Raw genomic sequence first — 24,171 nt, forward strand, 5'->3', positions numbered from 1 at the left:
AGAGAACCAACTGATATTACCAGCACTACCCACTGTGGATAGGAAGTTGGGTGTTGGGTACCCCCAGACCTGGGGCCCTGCTTCGCTGGAGAATCAGACAGCCAGTACTGGGAGGGTCGAGCCGCCGAGGGGAGAGGGTACCAGCAGAGGCACATACAATGGGACCAAGCAAAGAAAGTGGGGAGGTGGGGGGGTGGCAGAGAGGGGCTGGAGACTTGGCACATTACTGCTCTCTGACCCCAGAGTTTCTCCAGTTATAGCCCTCGGACTATCTGCAAAAGTATCACTTGGAGGATGGGCGTTAAAGACATAGATTCTTGAGCCTTTGGTTCTGATTCTGGATGGGGTCTACATTTATGCGAGCTTCCCTGGTGTGAAGTTGGAGAACTTGCAAAATCCCTAAAAAATCCTTGTTTGGGTAGTGGTCTATCCCTCCCGGGCAGGCTGCCCTTGGTGGGCTCTTCAGAATGTGGGGCAGTGGCCACATTCCAGGGGATGGCTTCTGCCCAAGCCTTGTCCTCGGCAGCTCTGCCTGTCCCCAGGTCCCAATACTCACAGCCCAGCTGGCTAGCCCTAAACCACCGAAACTCAAGGCGTCTGAAGCAAAATTCCTCGTCCCTTTCTCCTAACCCTGCTTCCCTTCCTGACATGCACATTTCTTTTCCTCCTCAACCTGGCTCAAAAACTCTGCAATATTCTTAAATCCTTCTTGTCCTTTACCCTTCTATCTCACCAGTTCCCACGTGGGGTAGATTTTTTCTTCACTGTTCTCTTGCCTTCATGGAATCCCTTCCTCTCCCTTTCCCCGTGGCCAAGTTTAGCGTCTCCTTTCTTCACGCAGATGGGGTGACCACCCTTCCTGACTTGCCTTGGGCTGAGGGATGCAGGACTACAGCTGGGAAGGTCCTGGAAACACCGGGATGAGCTGGTCACCCTGTGCCTGGACCATTGCAGCAAGGATGAGGTCACCACCCCCTTCCCAACACACACAGTCTCTCTTCGCCACACCTCACCCCTGCACGCGCTCCTGAGGATTGAATTTCACCGTGCATAATTGTTCTTGACCCTCCCCCAAATCTTCCATTCTCAAATACATAGCTTGCTTCCTAATTTGTTTAAATTAATTACTGTGCCATCCAAGGCCCCCAGAAATCCTGAACCTACCTGCCTTACTAGTTTCATCTTCCCCTACACATAATAACCTTTGTTCAACAGAGCCGGCACTTCCCGTGTGGAACGATCTCACTTCTGGGCCTTTGTTTATGTTGTTTTCTGGCTCCAACCACCCACTTTTCTTTTTTTTTAGCCCATTCTCACCTTTTTGAAATCTTACCAATCATTTAATTCCCAGCCCAAATTCCCATTTGGGCTGGGACTTCTGGGACACCGCACATCTGCTCAGCCAGCCAGAAGCAATGTCTAGCCTCTCAACTCTCATCATGACTCCCTAATACCACCCCAGTGGCATTTGTCACACACGGCCTTGATATATACCTCCTTGTAACCTATGTTTTCCCCCTACTTGACACTCCATCTCTTGAACAGGGACCTTCCACATTTGTTTCTTATCCTTCGAAGCTCACTGAACTTTGTATATGGTAGATGATTAGAAAGCATACCTTCACTCAGGTAGAAGAACAAATAGGTAAACTTTCACTATATTAGATGGGAAATGTTTGCTCATGGAGGAGGAAGACATCAGGGTCACAAATCACTGTGGGGATGGCCCTGCTCCCAGGAATACATGTCAAGTTCACTGTGACTTACAAGGTATACAAATGACATTTACATTTCTCCAAAATTAGGAATAATAGTTGCCAACATTGATTGAGCATGTACTGCATTCCAGGTATTGAATGCTTCATATGCACTAACTCAGCCTCATAGCAACCCCAGGGTTTGAAACTCAGCTCCACTGTTGACAGGGTTGTGTCCTTGGGAAAGTTGCTTAACCTGTGTACCTCAGTTTCTCAATTTGTAAAATGTGGGTTAAAATAGTAGCTAATTCAGTGGGGTGTTGCAAGGAATATTATACTTCATTGAATCCAAGATGTCATCCATTATAAGATGCACCATTACTTTATGTACCACTAATAGAACAAAACCATCTGCCAATTAAATCCTGAATACTATAGATTGTTAGATGCAGCCTGTGTTAGATGTTAAAATATGGAAAAACATGTGTCGTAAAATCAGTGAAATGTGGTAAATAATTTAAATGAATGATGATACTGTTATGGGCTGAATTGTGTCACCCCCCAAAATTCATATGTTGGGGTCCTAACCCCTAGTACCTCAGAATATGACTGCATTTGGAGATAAGGTCTTTACAAAGGTGATTGAGTAGAATTATTCATATAGATGGGCCCAAATTCAACATAACTGGTGTCTTTATTAGAAGAGATTAGGATCCAGACACACACAGAAGGAAGACCTCGTGAAGATACAGGGACATGAAAACCATCTGCAAGCCAAGGAGAGAGGCCCCCAGAGAACCAATTCTGCTGACACCTTGATATTGGACTTTTAGGCTCCAGAACTTTGAGGAAATACGTTTCTTTGGTTAAGCCACCCAGTCTGTGGCGCTCTGTTATGGCAGCCTGAGTAAACAAATGCATAACCCCTCAATAAAGCTGTCTAAGACAATAGGACAAGGAACTGAGATCTGGAACAGCCCTGTTCCAGCAGGAGACCTGTCAGCGCAAGCTCAGCTCGTCCTTCATAGTCAATAAACTCAGTGCCAACTTAGACCTTCCCTTCTACTTGGGTCTCAATTCATCAAGAAGTCAACTGTTCGCTTGGGACAGAAGAGCCATCTGTGAACTAGCACCATTAACAATTGACCTCTTTTTTTTTTTAAATTCCATTTATGGAGGTAGAAGGGAAAAGTGTGAGGAGCTTTTGCGTATCAACACACTACTGTCAGGATTCTGACTAGAGTGCATGGCCATGCTTAGCTCAGACCATCTTCATCGAAACCGACAGTGGGTACCTGACATTAAAAAAGTTTATGACAACAGATTGTCTAGATTGGTTAGATCTTCAAATAGGACTGACACCCCTCCCCATTTCTTTCTTCTCGAGTGGTTTGACATTTGTGCATAATATGAAGAAAGATCGTCAAGACTGAGACGTGGCTGCTAGGAGGCTTCAGCTCATGTTTGCTCATCTCCTGTATGGTGAAACCCTGGCAACGAGACAAACCCTCATTCACAGCAGAACAAAGCACTAGTTATGTGTGTTGAAATTCCTTAGAGAAAATGTCTTGCAGGCTGCTGGGGAGTGCATGAATGCTGGAAATACTTCCCCAAGCGTTGCTCAACGTCCTGGGAAGATAGTCTGCTGGCATCTGGACGCCTTGCCTGGAGAGGGGTTGCAGGACTCTAGGGCGTGTGGGTCTGGTGAGGACAGAGGGGCATGGCTGGATGGGTGGGTGGAGATTGGGTTGGATGTTTTCTCTGTAATCATCCTAGACCTGGCTGGAGCCAGCTCCAGACTGCCCACTTTCCTGGTCTATTGAAACTATCTACAGTCAGCCTTGTCACCAAGGCGGCCACCTCCCCTGCTTGGGACCAGAAATTCCTGTTTGTTTGTTTTTTCTTATAAGCCCCAGTTACTTGGGTTTCCTCAGCTTTGACTTAGAGAAGTAAGAGGGGAGAGGAGTGACGGAAAGGTTTTTGATCAGCATCCAAGGTATGAAATGGTTAGGTGGGAGGTCTGCGGGTATACATTGGAAACGAAATCCACTGTGGCTCCAGCCGTTTGGAGGTAACTCCAACAGATGGGACTGAGTTGGCGACCAGAAGGGCCAGCGCAGGCAGATGCGGTAATGGTGTGATCGTAATAAGTGAACACCACTAGAAGAGGGAGGAGAATGGTACCGAACGAGAGCAGAGCTTCTCGTGGTGACCCCGGGACCAGCAGCTCAGCACCTCCTGGGTTAAAAGGCCAATGCTCAGCCCCACCCCAGACCTACTGCACCAGGAGCTGTGGGGGTGGAGCCTGGCCATCTGTGCTCCCAGGAGACCTCCTGATGATCCCGACGCACCCTCAAATCTGATAGGAGCACTTATGGAGTGAGGGAGAGACTCTCCTGGATTGGGGGAGAGGAGGAGAGGAGTGACTCCAGAAAAAGGAAAAGTGACGAGAGCTGCCAGAGTCAAAGAATGTGAGTCAAGATCATAGCAGTTCAAGGTTGTCTGGATTCTTAGTTGGCACATGCCTACCACTGACGTCATGCAGAAGTTTTAAGGAGAGACTCAGCTAACAAGAGTAAAAGAACAAATATGGATGCAAAGTACTCTCAGAAATTAGAAAAAGGGAATTATGTTCTTACATTGGTGGGATTCACCCGCAGATCCTGGAGGGGCTCTCTCTTTCCACTCTAGTCCTCCCCCTCACCCCTCTCTTCTATGAAAGCACAGCTGTCCTTTGCCTCAACCCCTTGAAGTCTGGATCTGTTAATGAACAAAAATCCTAACAGCTATTAGCATCCTACCACTTCCAGATAAGACATTTGCATGTTAGTGACTTTCTTGAATCTGATGGTGAGGATTCCCTAGCCATGGTGGACGGGGCAATGGGGAAGTGTCCCTTAGAGGCCCCTGGACTCACAGGACATATACGACCGCTGGCTGTGCCAGCAGACCCAACTGCCCCAAGACCAACAGAGAAAGTGAACCTACTTATGTAGGAGCACAGAGGTTTTCAGCTTTACCTCAGGGAAAGAAATATTCGCTCAAGCTTCTCCTGAAGAAGGCTTCCCTCAGAGAGCAGGCAGGACAGCAGGTGTAGGGCGGGCTGAGAGAACCGGGTGTCTGCTCCTGGGGCTGGCTCAGCACCAACTGACTGTGGGATCCTGGACCCTTCCCTTAACTCTTCTGAGTTGCTTTCCTCACCTGTAAAATTTAGTGGTTAACTGGGTGGAATTAGATCTGACCAGAAAAATCAGTAGAAACCCAGCTCACTGGGCCTCACAACTGCCCACCTGAATCTGACCCTCCATGGAAAGGCATGGGCATCTCCATTTCTGAGAAACCCTTCTGAGCTGAAGTTGTAACACCTTTTATGACCTAGGCTCGGCAGTCACCTAGCGTCATTTCTTCTGCTGTCACAATCCCTCCCAGGTTCAAAAGGAGAGAACAGAGTCCCCACCTCTTGATGGGGGAGGGTAAAATTTGCCTAGCAAGAAGAGAAAGCAGGATGGGATATGTTGCTGCAGGCTGGTATTAGGATCCTCCAGAGAAACAGAACCAACGGGTGATTACATATACACATGCATATATACACACAGGTATACACATATATGTATATGTATGTATGTGATTCAAGAATTGGCTCATATGATGACAGAAGCTGAGAAGTCCCAACATCTGCAGTCAGCAAGCTAGAGACCCAGGAGAGCCAATGGTATAAGTTCTAGTTCAAGGGCAGGAAAAGACTGATGTCCCAGCTCAAGCAGGCAGGCAAAATTCCTTCTTTTTCAGCCTTTTTGTTCTATTTGGGCTTTCAGTGGATGAGGGCCGCCCACACTGGGAGGGCAACTTACTTTACACAGTCTGATTCTAAATGTTAATCTCATCCAGAAACACCATCACAGACCCACCCAGATATTCCCAAATACATGGGCACCCTGTGGCCTAGTCAAGTTGATACATAAAATTGACCATTGCAAGCCATCTCTGAAAAACCTCACCACCACATTCTCAGAGGACCAGAGCACCAGCCCTTTGGTCCCCAGGCAGGCTCAGAGCCTTCTGGCCCTTCCAAGGGATGTTGTTGCTGGTAGCCATGGGAACAAGATTCAAGCAAAGACCATTCCTCCTCAGGGTCCCCATTCCTTCCTTGATGAGGCCTCATAAGTAAGGGAGTAGTCCAGACATGAAAAAGATGACCTAGGGGACACACAAAGGACCCTAGTCAGAACATTGCCATTTCAGAGGGAAGTCGAGATGTTGTGAGACTCCTGGGTCTTTGGTGACGAGGCCAGCTTACCATGTGGGAGTATGTGCGGCACGCTGGTAGGGGAAGAGAAAGCCCAGCTGGTGATGGTGACAGGCGTGAGACCAGGCATGAAACATGGGTAAGGCACAGTTGTTGGGCTCCTGGAAGGCCTTCTTCCTTCCTGTCATCTTTATCCTTCCTCCTTGCCCAAGCCCTGGCCCTGTGGCTTCACAACAGCCCAGAGCCAGCATAGGCTGCAATAGGCCATAAAGGACTGAAGTGTATTATTGGATTAGTATGTTAGTATAGGATCAATATGCCACATATATGAAAAATGTCTGAGGGTAGGAAATTATCTGTTTCAAAGTATAAATGAAGACATTGAGAGAGATCAAATAATGTGCAGTGATCATACGGTGAGTGAGTGATGTTGGTTGGATTCAAACAATGTCTGTTGGACTCCAGTGGGTCATTCCACCATATGTTCATTGCCCTCTGTCAGAGTCCCTCTCACTGGAAGGGGTGGTAGGGAATGTGGAAGTGAGGTTGCTATGAGGAAGCAGCAAGAAGAAGGAAGTGGGGGAAAGAGAAATCAGACTTCCTTCATGCAATTCTTAGTGGCTGTTCACCTTTAACAGATGGGGGAGGCTGCCCCAGTTCTAGGAACATCAGTGAGTTTGAGCAGGAGGTGGTCTTGCAGAGAAAATGGGGGAATGGCTGTGTTGGATGAGAAAGGGAAGGGTCAGGGCCAAGGATGGCTCGCCTCTGCTCATGGGCATGGTCAGCCTGCATGGGCCTGGGCATCGGGGCGTAGTGCTTGACATTTTCTCTCTCCTGCTCTCAATTTCAGGTTCCCCAAGAAAACGTTTTATTTATTATCAAATAATTTCCTGGGAGAAAGCCAGAGACAGTGGATGGTGAAGAGAAACAGGAAACAGGAACTCTGCTCTGGCTTTTGGTCAGGCCTAGTTGGTGTTCTAGGAAAGTCACTTCACTTCCTGGGACCCCCAGTGAGTAGATGGTCTCTAGATCCTTCTAGCTCTGAGATGTGGGACTTTCCTCCAGCACTGTGCCTGGCAAATGCTCAAACATGCTGAATTATTGAACATAGTGGTCTGAATGTCCAGCTGCTCAGTGGCAAAGTAAGGGCTCTGTTTTGGGACCAGGCTAAGCAGTCACCCCAGCCAGATGAACTTACAGCGTTGTTCTTCTGTACCTCAGCCCCGAGGTGTGGGTTTACCCTGGGGCAGGTCACACCAGAGTTCTGATGGCCTGTATATCTCTCATGTAACTGTGACTACTAAGTCACTTTTATGTAACTTCCTGTAGCCAAGTCATCCTTACGAGGCTGCTTGAGAAGGTTCTCCCTCTGGCTTTCCCTTTGTTCTGGATCTCAATGCCACAGTGGGAATGCAAACAATGAATCATGGGATGGAGCCTACCAGAATGTTCTGGGTGTTATGAAGAGACCCTGGTGGGGACTGAAGGACGCTCATACCATCTCATATACTCAAGGTTTAGTCAGGCGCCCTCCACTCCTTGCTTTGGCTCTTCTGGACCCTGTCATCCACTCCCTTCCTGTGCCAGACCCGCCCCCCAGGCACTCCTGCAGCAGGCTTAGGCCTCTCTTCATCCAGCGTCTGGCTGTAGGCTCCCTCATCCTTAGGGAGTGTGTCCCCCCTGAGAAGCTTCCCCTCTGTTCCTCATTCCAGTCCAGTCATCGCTTGGGGGTGTAGGAAGTGGGAGGACTTGGGGCATAGCTAACAGCAGGTGAGTCACCTCCCCAGGTTGATGTGGGGGGAAAAGAATGAGTGGATGTCCTGATAGGAAAATACTGACACTCAGGGATGAACACAGCTGAATCAGGCATGAGTCACTGAGCCCAGGAGAGAAGAGCGTCCTCTCTGAGAGGGGCCGTGTGTGCATGGGGGCATCGGTGGGCAGAAAAGGTCTGGGAGAACAATGGGACCTACCACCTCAGGGGCTATTGACTGACCGTAGTCTGAGAGTAAAGTGTGGGTCATTCAGATTCCTGAAAGATCATCAGTCTGCACCAGTGAGGGCCTACCCTGAGGACAGCTCTGGGTGTCTCATCCCCCCAGCTGGTGTACAGTACTGTTGCCTTTGAAAAGGATACATGGGAGGAGGCTGACATTTGTAGGTCAGGGGAGTGGTATCAGACGTCATGGTAGAAGGAGCATCTATTTTTCTGGAAACTTTTCCAGAAAGAGCATGGCTACTTGCTGTGTCTAAATGGTCAAGGGCCAATCTGAAGGTTAGGGGGCACCAATTTGTCTGGTATGGCCCTTGAAGATCTGTGGACTTATGGCCTCTCGATTTGTTATCTGAGGACAGGAGGATGTAGTCCCAAGGGGTTGAGGTCTCAGTCCTGGAAGAACATGAGTTAAGTGAGCATTCATGTCTTTCATTGAAATTCTCTCTTGCTGCTTTTGCAAGACATTTGGTCTCGCACCTCATTATCCTTCTTTCCTCCAGACTGGCTCCCTCAATTTAATATTGACCATCCACATCTCTGTCACATGTGCCATCTCTCTCTGCTCCATGAGGTCACAGACCCTGGAGTCACCTTGGCTTTAGTAAATTCACTGAGCCCTGTTTCATCCATTTCCTGACGTCCATCCTGCCCCCCTGCCCTTCACAATCTCACCGTTCTCTCTTCAACCTTCTTTTCTTCTTCGTTCTACTCCACCGGACAGCGTCAGGCCCTCATCACATCACCTATGGTCTAACTGTCGATCTGCAGCTGGCACTTCTCTCCCCCAAACCTCCCTAGAGCTGCTGGGTGATGAAATGATGGAGGGGGTCCAAACTGCTACATGCAGCTCCTTTGGGATTTTCACGTGTGGCAGTGACAGCTACCTGCACCCCCAAAATCCATTTTCTCTTGCTGGGACCATGGCTAGCCTACATTTACTCATCTCCTCTGTGTTTATTTATTTTTTTTTAAAGATTTTATTTATTTATTTGAGAGACAGAGAGAATGAGAGAGAAAGCACATGAGATGGGGGGAGGGTCAGAGGGAGAAGCAGACTCCCTGCTGAGCAGGGAGCCCGATGCGGGACTCGATCCAGGGACTCCAGGATCATGACCTGAGCCGAAGGCAGTCGCTTAACCAACTGAGCCACCCAGGCGCCCTCTCCTCTGTGTTTAAAGGTCTCATATCATTGAGTCCTAGGCAGTGGAAAGTGAGCAAAATGGCCAGCACTTTAAGAAGAGCACCAGGGGCGCCTGGGTGGCTCAGTCAGTTAAGCGTCTGACTCTTGATTTCAGCTCAGGTCATGATCTCAGGATCGTGAGATCAAGCCCTGTGTCAGGCTCCGCACCAGGCTTGGAGTCTGCTTGAGATTCTCTTTCCCTCTGCCCCTCCTTGCTTGGGCATGCTCTTTCTCTCTCTCTCTCTCTCTCTCTAAAATAAATAAATAAATCTTTAAAAATTTATTTAAAAAAAAGAGCACTAGCTATAAGTAGACAACAATGAGACTTAGGAGATGTCATCAACAGGAAAGGGAGGTGCCTGGGTCCCTGAATTACTGTGAAGAGGAAAGCCACCCATCAAGGAGACTGGACTTCTATCCACATCAGCAAGAAGTAAACTTGTACTGTTTGAAAGTATTTGGGTCCATTTATTATTACAGCTAGCCTAACCTGATGAAATCCATTTAAGTCCAAAGTCCTCTATTGAATTTTTAAGGTCCTCCCTGCATTGCCCCTTCCCCACCTGGCTTCATTTCCCACTGCTCCCTCCTCTGACTTCGCCATTCTGGTCGCCCCTGTCCTCTGCTGGCCCTGAGCCTTCCTGCTCAGTGCCTGTTGTTCCTCCTGCCCCTGCCTCCTTTCCTTTGCTTATCTCAGTCTCGCTCTTCTAGGAAGAACCTCAGTCAATCCTATCCCACACTCATCTCTCCCTTCGCTGAATTAATTGCTTCAGATGTGCTACTTTTCTCTTCCTCCTCACAGGCAACAACTGTTCTTTATGTCTACTCTCAAGGCGGAGTATAAAGTAGGAGTTAAATAGTGTGTGTGTGTGTGTGTGTGTGTGTGTGTGTGTGTGTGACTTGATTATTATTTAGGGTCCTCAAGACTTTATTCCTTGCCATGAATAACATGGAATATGTTCTTTAATAAATCATTTGTTCATTCAGCAAAAGATGTACAGAGTGTAAACATTGTTATAAAGGGCTACGGTGAAAGCTACAGGGAACACACTTTGTTTTTCTAAAGATTTTATTTATTTATTTGACAGAGAGAGACACAGCAAGAGAGGGAACACAAGCAGGGGAGAAGCAGGCTTCCCGCTGAGCAGGGAGCCTGACGTGGGGCTCGATCCCAGGACCCTGGGATCATGATCTGAGCCGAAGGCAGATGCTTAAAGACTGAGCCACCCAGGCACCCCGCTATAGAGAACACATTAAGAAGTTACTGACCTTGGGGTGCCAGGGTGACTCAGTCGGTTAAGCATCGGACTCTTGGGTCATGATCTCAGCGTCATGAGATTGAGTCCCGCATTGGGCTCCACACTGAGATCTCTCTCTCCCTCTCCCTCTACCTCTCCCTACCAAATAAAAGAGAATAGAATAGAATAGAATAGAATAGAATAGAATAGAATAGAATAGAATAGAATAGAATAGAATAGAATGAAGTAGCTGCCCTTTAGCATGTATGTCAGCATATGAAGCTCTTGTTTGATGATGTCTCTGTCCTGGTTGGTCCCTGAGATTGCTCGTGTACTTTCACTTTCCCCCTAAATCCTTTGTTCCCTGTCAACCTTGAACCTCCAACACTGAACACTGAGGCTGAACACACCCAGGTTTGGAGAGAGCAGGACCCCTAGAACAGAAGGGTCCCACTTGACTTCGAGTCTCACAACTGACTTTCTTTGCCTATTCATCAGGACAATATTCTTGAAAGTCAGAAGTTGCCTCTTTGTAAAGAGAGGGAAATTTTGTCTAAATCCCCAATAATCCTTGGAATGGTAAGAACCAAGATGGACTGTGCCTCTATCAAAGAACAGTGGAGAGAGCACATACCCCCTGAGCCCTTCCCAATCCATTGCCCACAAGGGGATTGGGGCAAGAGTAAGTCCTTGCCAAGGAGGACGATGAAGTGAAATGCCACCATCTTCCAGCTTTCTGGAAGGTGGGATGGAATGTGGGCCTCGGAACAGGATGCCCAGACTTCCCTGCCTAGGAGAGAGAAGGTGTTGAGAGGGAGGCCCCGGTGAGAGGGACTTTTGTTCCATCTCTTGTCTGGGGGGCAGCTCCTCCAAGGGTCCTGTCTCCATTGTCCTGTTGCTGCTGGAATGTCCTTTCCACTAGGGCATGAATCTTTGTTCACCGATCTTATGAACCTACGACAGTGCCTGCAACATAGTAGGTTCTCAATAACATAGGAGTGACTGCGTTAGCATAAAAGTGATTGGAGGCTGCCTCTGGGCAGAGCTCCGCCCCCCCCCCCCGGTGGCCTGGGAGGTATCCAAGGGTCTCTTTGAGCCCCATGGGGGGCATATGGATGAGCGGAGGGGGCTGGGTGGTGGGCTTGTGTCGAGTGTTGCCACAAGGGAGGTTGTGAAGAAGCCCTTTCGACTAGAGGGGCAACTGTCCCCTCAGCCAGTGTCCGGGGGACACTCATCGCCAGTGAGACCCAATGGGGCTGAGTCAAAGAGACTCAGATATTGCTAATAAGCATATGTGAGCTTCCTTTCCACTCCTTCAATTGGAGCTGGCATTGGCCCCTACTTCACAGGGTTGCTATGAGAATTAAATAAGCACTATGTCAAGAGCATTTGCAGTCTGGCAGGTTGTAATCAATGTCCTTGCTGTGACTTGTTCTCCAGAGATGTGGCGCTCCTGGGGACGAGGTCAGTGGTGAAGAATGTTACATTTATTTTGCACATCAGAGTGTAGTGTGAAATTTTTTCTTTCTTTCTTTCTTTCTTTTTTTTTTTTTTTTTTTGCTACCATAACACTTAAAAACAACACAATATGAGTAGGGATTTGTGGTTTACAAAGCACTTTTGACCACTGCCCCTTGAATCCTCTCAACAATGCCACAGCGGGGAAGATCATTTCTATTTTAATTTTGCAGATCTAGAAAGCTCAGTGAGTTTGACAGGCTCACCCAAGGTCATGCTTCTAGCAAATGCTGGAGCCAGCTCTGAAATCCAGGACTCCTGACTCCAAATCCCCTTTTCTTTCAACACCATCACTCCTGTAAATGGGCCCCATGCCACCGCAGAGGGCAGGACCCTCCACCTACTTCTCGGGTCATGAGACTTCCCTCCTACAAGGAGGCTTTTGTTGAATGGGAGTGGGGTGCTGAGAAAGGAACAGGATTACAGAGGGTCCCAAACATGCAGTGGTGAAAGAACAGATTCTATGGCTAACTTCACAAGCACTGGGCTCATTTGTACAACCGTCCTGCTTATGCGGCATGTGTCTCACTGATCCGGAGATCTTACCAAGTGTTCCCACCAGCGTTGTGTGGCGACTGAGCCATCCTCAATCTTGCAGGCTCAGAAGCGGAGATCCCAGACAGCCTTCCCAGGTCGTGCAGAATCAGAGGTGACTCAGCTGTAAGGAACCCCCATCATCAGAAAGTGGAAGTGGCTGGTGGAGGTGGCCAACCTCATGAACAAGGGAAATGAAGTCAGACACACTTGGGTAAGCTGCCCAGAGGAAGGACTTTCCCTTCTGAGTTAAGACCCTGTTGGTGGCAAACAACAGAAGCCCAGTTCAGATTCAATAGGGGTTATTTGGTTTTTAAAAAATGGATATTACCGGGCGCCTGGGTGGCTCAGTTGGTTAATCGACTGCCTTTGGCTCAGGTCATGATCCTGGAGTCCCGGGATCGAGTCCCGCATCGGGCTCCCTGCTCAGCGGGGAGTCTGCTTCTCCCTCTGACCCTCTTCCCTCTCGTGCTCTCTATCTCTCATTCTCTCTCTCTCAAATGAATAAAATCTTTAAAAAAAAATAAAAAATAAAAAATAAAATAAAAAATGGATATTACCTAACATGTGGGGGTGGTGCTCGGGGGTGTCTCACAGAATTCAGGCCAGGCCATGAGGTGGATCCAGGGGCCGGGAGATCCTCGGGGACCGGGAGATCCTCGGGGGCCTGGACCTGTCTTCGGGTCAGGTCTGCCTCTCCCTATCTCTTCGTGGCTGGGCTGGCATCTCCAGCTTCCTGATTGCCTGTGAGCCTAACTCTTCCCATGTGCAATGCCAGATGCCCAGTGCAGGGGACTTGATCCTCCTGGCCTGGGGGTCTCCACACTCACTGTGGTTGGATTGGCCCTGGCTGTTCTGAAGGGCACCCATGGGCCTTCACTGGGCCTGGCCTCCAGACTAAGCCACTAAACGGTGGTCAGATGCAGGACAGGCCTTTGGGCCACCATGCAGAAAAAAAATGTTCGCATGTGGAAGAGAGGAAGTTTATATGGCCTTCTATTTTTTTTTTTAATTGCTGAAAGACTAAGTTTTTCTTTCCATTTCAGCCTTCTCCTTGCAATCTACCCTGAGGATGGCTCTCATGCCAGTCATAGAGGTGGCTGCTTTCTGGAAAAGGCAAAAGTCATTTTTTTTTTTTTGATGCAACCGCCTGCCTAGTGCTCTGACGCATACAATTTCCTCCATGAGTCAAACAGCCACTCCTTTGCACCTGTTACGGGGAGACTTGGCCATGGGATTCAAGATGAGACCAGCAAGTGACAGGGCCCCTCAGCCTCCAGATGCAGTTCGAATTTTGTGGTTTGTATTCATTGCCTCCTCTTCCCTCCATATTTCTCATTTGGTAGAGGGAGGCCTGCTGACCCCACAGACTCTCAACTCTGGGGCTCACCTGCTGAAGGAACCGCCTCAGAAAGGTGTGGCCCCGCTTTATGTGACATCTTGGCTGGTTGGGAGTTTTACTCTCTTGTGGCACGCCAGAAAAATTTGAGGGTTTGTCTCTTCCAATTTCAAGCTGTCCCCCCCCCCCAACGTTTAACTGAGGGAGTAACAGAACAGTAATTCTAGTGGGAGCGCATTTCACAGAAAGTTATAAGACTGAGAATTTATGCATGGCATTGAGAAGTACTTTCCTGGAAAGGAGTGTAAGGCAGGTGTTTCTCAGCCAGCCTGATGTGGGCGTAAGGGATGCTCAGTGGAGCCTCTGTCTTGAGCTACAGTTCAGGGCTGTCTCAGAGCTGCTTCTCTGAGCACGTTCTGGTTTGTGGTCACGCTCTCTCTGATCCTTTGCACCCCGGGTCATTAAGTTGGCTTCCGTCTACCCTGCTGGCCATCACTAGTGGGGTCCTCCTCTGCACTGAGGCCGTCCTTCTGCCCCATTCCCTGCTGTTATCACAGCACAGGGGGGTCACGAAGGAGAACATTCTCCCTCACATGGCTAACTTTTATTATTCAGATCCCAAATGGGACAAGGTCCAAAAAATCTACCATTTCACTCAGCACCCCTAAGTGATTCTCCTCTTTGAATAAACCCAGTCTTTGCATTCATTATGCTTTTCCCTCCCAAGAAAAGTTACTTAGAAAGAAAAGAGGGATGATGTTTATGATCTTTTGCTCAAGATTTATGTCATCACATGGAGGAAGCTACAGCAATTGCTCTTACTGAGTACATTTTGGTGCCTCATCATAAACAAGACCAGGCCAAGGTCAGACGCAGCAACTGCCTGACCCAAAGCATGTGCTTGTTCTCTTCGGTCATTTATTTTTGGTGTCACTATACTCGAGAGAGAATTTGCCCCAGAAAACTTCTGGACAGTATGGTGAGTTAATAGGGAAATATGAAGGTGGCATTTAGGACTGTCCCACCACCTCAGATGACTTGATTTGCCCACAGCATTTTTGTTTGTTTTTGTTTTAAAGATTTTATTTGTCAGAGACAGAGAGAGAGAGCATAAGTAGGGGGAGCAGCAGAGGGAGAGGGAGAAACAGGCTCCCCACTGAGCAGGGAGCCCGATGTGGGGCTTGATCCTAGGACCCTGGGATCATGACCTGAGCCAAAGGCAGACGTTTAACCGACTGAGCCACCCAGGCGCCCTCCCTCACAGCGTTTTTATCACAGCCTATATCATGTTAGGTAGCGATGGTAGTGGCATTTTTGAATATTTCTTTATTCTGTAGAAATTACCCCAGGCTGGTCCCCCACTAACCGCTGAGGTACACAATTCGAGGAACTCCAGAAGAGCCAAATAGACACATGCACAGAGACATAGGGGCCCCGATTTACCCGGGAACATCCACATCCACAGAATAAGAATTAAGCAAATCCTTCCCTCCCCCTTCATTATTAGAAGGGGAGGGCAAGGCAATCAGCATTTAGGTCCCTGGCACTGGGCTAGGAATTTTATGCACATTATTGAATTACTTTCATGCCTTCCTTGTGAAGCAGGTTTCGTGATTTCCACTATCGTGCTGAAGACCTTGAGGCTCACCCCTGTGAAAAAGGAGACAGGACTGCTGTGGGCTCTTTTGTCAAGCTCCCCAGCCATCACCAGAACTGGGAACTTTCCTTACTAAGGTTTGATGAACTTCTAGGGCCCTGAGAAGGGGTTGGAGAGCCTCAAACAACATTGTGAAATGAATGAAGTTTGTATTTGGCTCCTTAGAGCAACCCCACTCCTGACAGCCAGCAACCCAGTGCCTTCCCCAGCCTTTCTGCGCCTCCTCTCAAACCCCCAGGGCCACCATCAACTACTCCCCGAAAGCCAAAAAGGCAAAAGGTAGGGTACCTTTTGGGGAGGACACTCCAAGAGCAAAAAGCCTCGGATCTCAAATGAGCCTCTCTCCTCAAGGAATTTCAGGCTCCGAGACAGGCAGCGTCTACACATTGTTTCGTCACACTCAGCCCCAGCCCTTCTCCAAAGCCCACGGGAAACCGGCTGACGTCATATGTATATGGCGCTGCACCTCGGTGATTGAACAGTCGTGGTCCTCTGCTGAAGCCTGAGGGTTTTAGAGCAGCCCTTTCCCCAGAGTTTGTTTCCTGCACGAAACTAGGCTCTTCGGCCTCCTTTGCACAGCGCAGTTGCCTTAGGTCTGCCTCATCAACCATCAGTTCATTGTAGCCATTAAAAGCCAGACGGATGAACAGTGACATACCAGCAGCATGGCCTTCCAGACCAGGGATGAAACAATGTCCCAGGACCACTTCCTTATGTGACATTGTTCTGAAAGGGTCAGTCAATACAATTAGACAACAGAATGAAGGAATGTAATATAAATATTTTGAAAGGGAAAAATATCATTATTTACAGATGATCTGATCACATAGTTGAAAAATACGATAAAATTATGTGGAAAATTGAGTACAGTAAGACGGCCAGATTTTTTTTTAAGGCAAAATCAATGTCCTTGGAGGAAATAACAACCCATTAGAAAATAAAATGTAATAGGCCCCATTCACAAAGGCAGCTCTACAACAATAAAATAAAATAAATAAATAAAATAAAATAATAAAATAAAATATGTACAAGACAGATGAATAGAGTAGTAAAACCCATTCGAGAGACATAAAGTAAAGCCTGAATAAATAACAGGCTATCTTGTTCTCAGATGGGCAACTTCATATTGTGTGGGGGACTTCCCAGATATTCTGATAGTGACTTCTAGTTTAATTGCATTATAGGCAGCAAGGATAATTTGGATGACTTAAATTCTTTTAAATTTGTTAAGGTTTAATGCATGGCACAGAAAAGGGTTTATGGGAATGTTCTATGTGCACTTGAAAGTCATGTGCATACTGCTCTTGTTGGATAGAATACTTTATAAATATTAATTAGATCAAATTGTTCAAGTTCTCTACAGCTTTGCTGATTTTCTGTCTACCTGTTCTATCAATTATTGAGAGAGGAAGGTTGAAATCTCCAACTGTAATTGTGGGTCTGTCTATTTCTCCTTTCAGTACTGTCACTTTATGCCATGAATATTTTGAAGGTCTGTTGTTTGGTGCATTCACCAAGGAGGTATAACAATCTTAGACATGTATATGCCTAACAACAGAACTTTAAACATACATATCTTCTTGGTGACTTGACCTCTTTACCATTAAGTAGTGTCCCTGTTCATCTCTAGGAATATTCTGTATTCTGAAATCTACTTTGTGATAATTAATATAGTGATTCCAGCTTTCTTATGCATTGTGTATCTATCTTTTTTCATCATTTTACTTTTTTTAAAGATTTATTTATTTATTTAGAGAGAGTGAGAGCGGGGCTGGGGAGGAGCAGAGGGAGAGGGAGAAACTTAAGCAGACTCTGTGCTGAGTGCAGAGCCTGATACAGGGATCAATCAATCCCACAACCCTGAGATCATGACCGGAGCTGAAACCAAGAATCGGATGCTTCACTGACTGAGCCACCCAGACACACCTCATCCTTTTACTTTTAACTGATCTTTGCCTTTATATTTAAAAGTAGCTTCCTTTGGACAGCACATATTTGCGTCTTGCTTTTCCAGTAAATCTCTTTTAATTGGTGTGTTTAGACTATTTACAATTAATGTAATTATTAACAAGGTTGAATTTAAATTTATCATCTTACTACTTTGTTTTCTATTTGTCTTTTGTTCCTTTATTCCTGTCTTCCTGCTTTCTTTTGTAGTAATTGGATTTTTTATAATTCCATTTTATCCTAATTATTAGCTTTGTTACATCTCTCTGAAGCTTTTGGTGATTGCCCTAGGGCTTATAATAAGCATCATTACTTATCACAGTCTACCTTCAAATAATATTATTTCATTTACTGCATCACGTAAGAACCTGACAACAATAACACAAAAAATGGAAGGAGTAAATTTGAACCTGACAACAGTTTATGTCCAAATTCATTCTTTCCATTTTTTGTTATTGTTGTCATGCACTATACTTTTATATATGTTATAAACCCTACAACATAATGTTTCTATGTTTGCCTCATCTGATCGATACTCTTTTAGAGCAATTAAAAATAAGGAAAATGTATTTTACTTTTGCTTTTACACTTTCTGGCATTCTATTTCTTTGTGTAGACCCAAGTCTCTACCTAATATTATATTCCTTCTGCCTGAAGAACTTCCTGTAATATTTTCTGTAGTGTAGTTTGCTGGCAAAGCATAATCTCAGGGGGCGCCTGGGTGGCGCAGTCAGTTAACATCTGCCTTTGCCTCGGGTCATGATCCCAGAGGCTCTCTGCTTGACTGGGAACCTGCTTCTCCCTCTTCCCCAGCTCATGCTCTCTCTCTCTCTCTCAAATAAATAATTAAAATTAAAAAAAAAAAAAGAATAATCTCAGATTTTGTTTTTCTGGAAAAGTCTCTATTGTATCTTATTTTCTCAAAGATATTTTTGCTAAATATAGAATTCTAGGTTAACGATTTTCACTTGTCTCTTTTGCTATTTCAAGATGTCCCTCCAGTATCTTTTTTTTGGCTTGCATAGTTTCTTATGAAAAGTCTTCTGTAATTCTTATCTTTGTTCTGCTTTATATAGTGTGTCTTTTTTCTCTGCTTGTCTTCATAATTTTCTTTTTCTTTCATACATAAGTTGACATTGGGTCATCTTTTTTATAATTTTGTAATAAAATAAAGCTGAATCTCTGCTTTACTCTTTACATCAAAATAAATTCTAGATAGATAAAAGATTTCAGTGCTAAAAAAACATGGAACTATAAAAACACTAGAAGAAAATATGTATGTTTTTTAAAATTTGGGGTGGGAAAAATATTTATGAGCATCCTATAAAATTCAAACATCATAATGACATCGAAAACTTTTAACACATTGGGCTTTAAACTTCTCTGAGCCAATATCAAAACAGAAGGTCATAAACAAGTTGAAAAGTTATGGACAACATATGGCAAATTTTTTCACTTACATGCCAAACAAAAGATTTATTTATATATTAAAAAACATCAATATCAATAAGGAAAAGATGAATAATGAAATAAAAGATAGAACATAGGAGGAAGCAATCCCAGAAATAAAAAGCAAATAAACCTTTGAAAAGTTGTTTGTTTTTGTTATAGAGAATGTTAATAAAAATATCCTTTTTTAATCTTATCAGATTGGCAAAGATTAAACAATAACACAGTACTCGATGTTGCAGAGGGCTTAGGAAAACAAAACAAACTCTCACAAGCATCTTTTGTGAGTTTTTTAAACTGATAAAATCTTTCTGAAGGGCCAGTTGGCAAAATGAATAAAAATTTTAAATTCTTCATGCCTCCCTCCAACCCAACATGTTGAGAGGCAGCACAGAGTGGTGGTTAAGCACATGGGATTTAGCAGTGTCTGGGTGGCTCATTTGGTTAAGTGTTTACCTTTGGTTCAGGTCATATCTCCAGGTCCTGGGATCGAGCCCCCTCTGGGGCTCCCAACTCAGCGGGGAGTCTGCTTCTCCCTCTCCTTCTGCCCCTCCCCCTGTTTGTGCTCTCTCTCTCTCAAATGAATAAATAAAAAATCTTAAAAAAAAAAGCACATGGTAATTAGCATCAGATTATCTGGATTCTAATCTTGGTTCTGTCACATACTTGCTGTGTGACACTGGGCAATTTACATAATCTCTGTGTTTTACTTTTATTGTCTGTCAATCGAGGATTTTTTTTAAGATTTTTATTTATTTATTTGAGAGAGAGAGAATGAGAGAGAGCGCGAGAGGGAAGAGGGTCAGAGGGAGAAGCAGACTCCCTGCTGAGCAGGGAGCCCAACATGGGACTTGATCCCAGGACTCCAGGATCATGACCTGAGCCGAAGGTCGCTTAACCAACTGAGCCACCCAGGCGCCCTCAATCGAGGATATTAAATACCTACCTCATTAGGTCATCACGGGATTTAATAAATTAGTATCTATAAAGCAATTAAAATGGTGAACGGCACATGTTGAATCTACATCAATATGAGTGTTTACTATTAACATGTCAGTCTTCGTGAAAATCCTCCTTGAAATCCTTGGGTCATCCAAGCAAAAATCACCTTGTAAGATTTTTTTTTTTCTGTTAATTACCAGAAGATAGTCTAAATTATTTGAACCTGTAGGTCCTCAATTTTAAGTAAAATGATGTGATATTTTAATAGTTTAGCAGTTTGAACTTAGGTGCAAAGGTGTTTGAATCTTATAAGTGCACTTGACATTTTGAGGATCGATGGCTTACTTGTATCTCAGCCCACAAATGCCTGGACGCTTTCCTTAAGAGCCATGACAGTGTTCTTACACCATAGATGAAAGAGCATCTGTTCTTGCCATAGGGCCAACCCAATGTGATAAGCCATGCCCTCCATTCTGTGCCACCACTGTTAAATCTGCTGAAAGAGGCTGATAGAATTGTTGTCCCTCTTCTGAATGATGGAGACACAAGACTCCTTAGGGACCTACAAGTAAGGACCCATGTGACTAGATAAAAGGCATTTGCCCTTGGTAGCATTTTTGGAACTAAGAAATTCTTCTTTTACCACTGAAACATCCAACAATTCCGCTTCTAGGAATTATCTGAAGGTGATAATTACAAGTACACAAAGATGCTCAGAGTAGTAAAAACAACTACTCAAGTATTCATCCATGGCCAGTTGTTTAAATAAACCATGGCTCATCTATGCAATATTGGTTCAGCCATTACACATATTGTTGTGGATGTACATTGAACACAAGGGAAAGATTCCATATCATTGGATAGATCACACTGGTTGCATGTATATAGTGTGAGCATTCATTTATTTTCTTCATAGACCTTATATCCACTTAAAATTATATACTTTTTGTTTGCTTATTATCTGTTGCCCTCACTAAAACAACATCAGGGAATTCAAGTTTACTGTGATCCCCAGAACCTTGAACATCTTAGACATTCAAAACTGTTTGTTGAATGAACAAATGAATAAATGAATTCTACTTCTGTATATTATGTATCTCTCTCTCTCTCTCTCTATATATATATATATATGTATTAAAGGGAAATGTCTGGGGCCACCTGGGTGGCTTAGTTGGTTGAGCATCTGGCTTTTGATTTCGGCTCAAGTCATGATCTCGGAGTTATGGGATTGAGCCCCACATGGGGCTCCATGCCTAGTCGGAGTCTGCTTGAGATTCTCACCCTCTCCCTTTGCCCCTCCCCCTACTTGAGTTCGTGCTCTCTCTCTCTAAAATAAATAAAATCGGGGTACCTGGGTGGCTCAGTCTTTAAGCAGCTGTCTTCGGCTCAGGTCGTGATCCTGGGGTCCTGGGATCGAGCCCCAAATCAGACTCCCTGCTCAACGAGGAGTCTGCTTCTCCCCCTCTCTCTGCCCCTCTCCCCTGCTCATGCTCTTTCTTGCACTTGCTCTCTCTCTCAAATAAATACACAAAAGCTTTAAAAATATATATTTAAAATAAAATCTTTAAAAAGAAAAAAGAGAGAAATGTCTAGAAAGATAGTTCACCCAAAGACTGGCAGTGGTTGGCTCTGCATGACAGAAGGTGTCTCTCCCTCCTCCCCAACTCCTTACTCCCCAGCTACATATCCATAAATACAAAATGATGTACGAATATATTCTCAGTGTATAAACTTCCAACAATATGGACAAAAATGATAAAAATAAAAAGAAGAAATTCCCTTTCATTCTGTCCTCCTTCCCCCCCACCAGGTCTGCCTTTCTTCCCAGAGATCAGCACCATTATCGGTTTTGTTTGTATGTTTCTAGACTTGTGCATACATCCACCTACATATATAGACAGACACAACTTTTTTGGTGTGTATTCTTTAAACAAAAAAGAACTAGTCTGTAATATTGTTCTGCAATTTGCTTTCTTCATGTAACAGTATATATTGAAGTGTTTTCCATACCACTACATATGATTCTTTCTTGTTCTTTTTAACTGCTCGGCAATAATCTGTAATATGCATGTGTTACCTTGTTACCTATAAGGATGTTTTCTGGTGTATTCGGTCACTTCCCCACTGATGGGCATTTAGGTTGGGTCCACTCTTTTGCTATCTCAAACTACTGTTGTGCAAGGCATCTAATTTGATTGCCTTTGTGACCACTCTGTGTATTCTTTTTTTTTTTTAAAGATTTTATTTATTTATTTGAGAGAGAGAATGAGAGACAGAGAGCATGAGAGGGGGGAGGGTCAGGTGGAGAAGCAGACCCCCCGCTGAGCAGGGAGCCCGACTCGGGACTCGATCCCGGGACTCCAGGATCATGACCCGAGCCGAAGGCAGTCACTTAACCAACTGAGCCACCCAGGTGCCCTACTCTGTGTATTCTTGGGGTAAATGTTTTGAAGGGAATTTTCCAGATGAAAGACTGCATGTATTTTTAAATATTGATAGTTTCTGCCAAACTGTCTTTCCCAAAGGTGACACTAACTTACTCCACCACTAATACTAGGTAAGAATGCCATTTCTCTACTCTCTTATCAACCCTGAACTGTAGTACTAATCTTTTAATGTTTGGCTGGTTTACAGGGAGGAAACTATATCTTTGTATTGTTTTAATATGCATTTCTCTGATAACTGGCAAGATTGAACTCTTTTACCTATGTTTATTAGACATTTTTCTTCTAGAAAATCTATGTTTATATTCTTTGTTCATTTTCTTGTTAGGTTGCTTGCCTTTTAGTCAAAGATTTATAAGATTTTTAACAACATATATTCTGATTACCGATTTTTTGTTACATATTTAAGAGCCTCCCTTTCTCCAGATCAGAAAAATAGGTCCCTACATGTTCCTCTAATAGTTTTTATGGTTTTGCTTTATATATTTAGCACTCTAAAAATACATCTGGTATTTATTTGTGTTTATGGAGTGAGATAAAGATTTAATTTTGAAAACTCCCAGATGAATAGCCAATTGCTCTAATACTATTAACTGAATACATTGTCCTTCTCCCCAGTTGGAACACCACTATTGTCAAGTGCCAATTGATGACATGATTTTTCACTTGACTCTATTATACATATTTTTATTCTTAAATAGTTTCAAAAAAGCATGCAGTATTTTTAAAGTTGGAAAGAGCAGTTATTTTCAAAGTGAATACATACTAGCAGATAATATTTAAATACCATGCAAAATTATTAATGACATAGTAATTTAAAAATTCAGGTGTTAGAATTTGATGTATAATTTATCTCAGTTATGTAAATACATCTATATATACCTAGAGGCAGCAAAAGGAAAATGAGTAACATGCTAACAACTCTATATTATAGAATTCAGAAAGATTTTAATTTTCTTTATGGTGCTTTTTTTGTTTTTTTGTGTTTTCCAAATTTCAAACAGTAAACATATTCTCTTTATTCTATGAGAAAAGCTAAATTACTTAAGACACATGTAACAATTGACTCTAAATTTTTCTTGGTCCTCAAAATCAGGAATGTAGACATTTTTTCCTCTGAGAGCAGTTGATAAACAGTCAGTAGAAAAATCAAGATGTTGACTTTATACTGTCATTTTTCTTATGCTAATATTTTATTTTATCTTTGAGGTCTCAAACTTGTTGTTTTCGTTCCCAGGCTCATGCACTTGTGTTAACTTTGAGTTCACTTTAGCCTTCGTTATACTTTATTCCTTGTACCCTTGAAATGTGTTTGTCACCCAGGTGGACCTAACTGGGGTTTTCTTTACTTTCACAAGCACTGTTTTCATTCCTAAGCCAGATAAACAACGAAGCCATGATTTCCCTTAAACTAAGCTGCCTTCCTAGTTAGGTAGTAGGAAGGAGGGTACGAAATCTTGAAAGAATTATAACCCAGGAGTCCTAACCTTGGGTTATGGATAAACAACACAGCGACCGATCAGAGCCTCCTTGGCTCCATCAGCTCATGGGAAGACAGCAGGTTCAACTTCTGCAAATTTGTAATCAACACGCCAGGAGGATGCCTGGGTATGGAATAGCTGGGCAACACCACAGAAGCAAAGAGGTGGCCAACCACACCCCTCTCCCCGTGAGCTTTCCCCGCTTTTGAAAAAGAGGCTCTGGTTGCAGGGGATGCTGACCTGTGGTCCTGGCTCCAGCATCAGAACTTTCTCACAGTGGACAGGGCCAGGTGGCTGGAGGAGGGAGGGAGCGAGGGGCAGGATGACTGTTAGGGAGGTTCTGCCACATACCAGCCTCTGCGCTCATGCTTCATTCTCTGAGGGCGCATGGCAATTCTGTTTGCAATGGTGCAAGCAAATCCTTTGAGAAATCGAGGCGGCTGCCTAGGACCTGCCTCTTCCCACTTGCAACCTGTTCCGCACCTCTTAGATATATTTTAGGA

The 24,171-nt window shown here is 44.6% G+C and overlaps 2 long non-coding RNA genes across 2 annotated transcripts in view; one reads left to right on the forward strand and one right to left on the reverse strand.

Annotated features, from left to right (window-relative positions):
- Positions 1-5,058, reverse strand: part of LOC114196774 (uncharacterized) — an 18,349-nt gene extending 13,291 nt beyond the window's left edge. The window contains exons 1-2 of the long non-coding RNA XR_003606789.2: positions 4,988-5,058; positions 4,718-4,898 (exon numbers count right to left, since the gene is read on the reverse strand). This is a non-coding gene — a long non-coding RNA (uncharacterized LOC114196774). The remainder of the gene's footprint in view (positions 1-4,717; positions 4,899-4,987) is intronic.
- Positions 3,206-24,171, forward strand: part of LOC114196775 (uncharacterized) — a 25,385-nt gene continuing 4,419 nt past the window's right edge. Inside the window, exons 1-3 of the long non-coding RNA XR_003606790.2 lie at positions 3,206-3,401; positions 12,474-12,623; positions 13,456-13,708. This is a non-coding gene — a long non-coding RNA (uncharacterized LOC114196775). The remainder of the gene's footprint in view (positions 3,402-12,473; positions 12,624-13,455; positions 13,709-24,171) is intronic.

Source organism: Eumetopias jubatus, unplaced genomic scaffold, assembly GCF_037043125.1.
Source record: "Eumetopias jubatus isolate StellerSeaLion01/CBP00866 unplaced genomic scaffold, mEumJub1_p1.0 scaffold_2, whole genome shotgun sequence".
Lineage (NCBI taxonomy): Eukaryota > Metazoa > Chordata > Mammalia > Carnivora > Otariidae > Eumetopias > Eumetopias jubatus.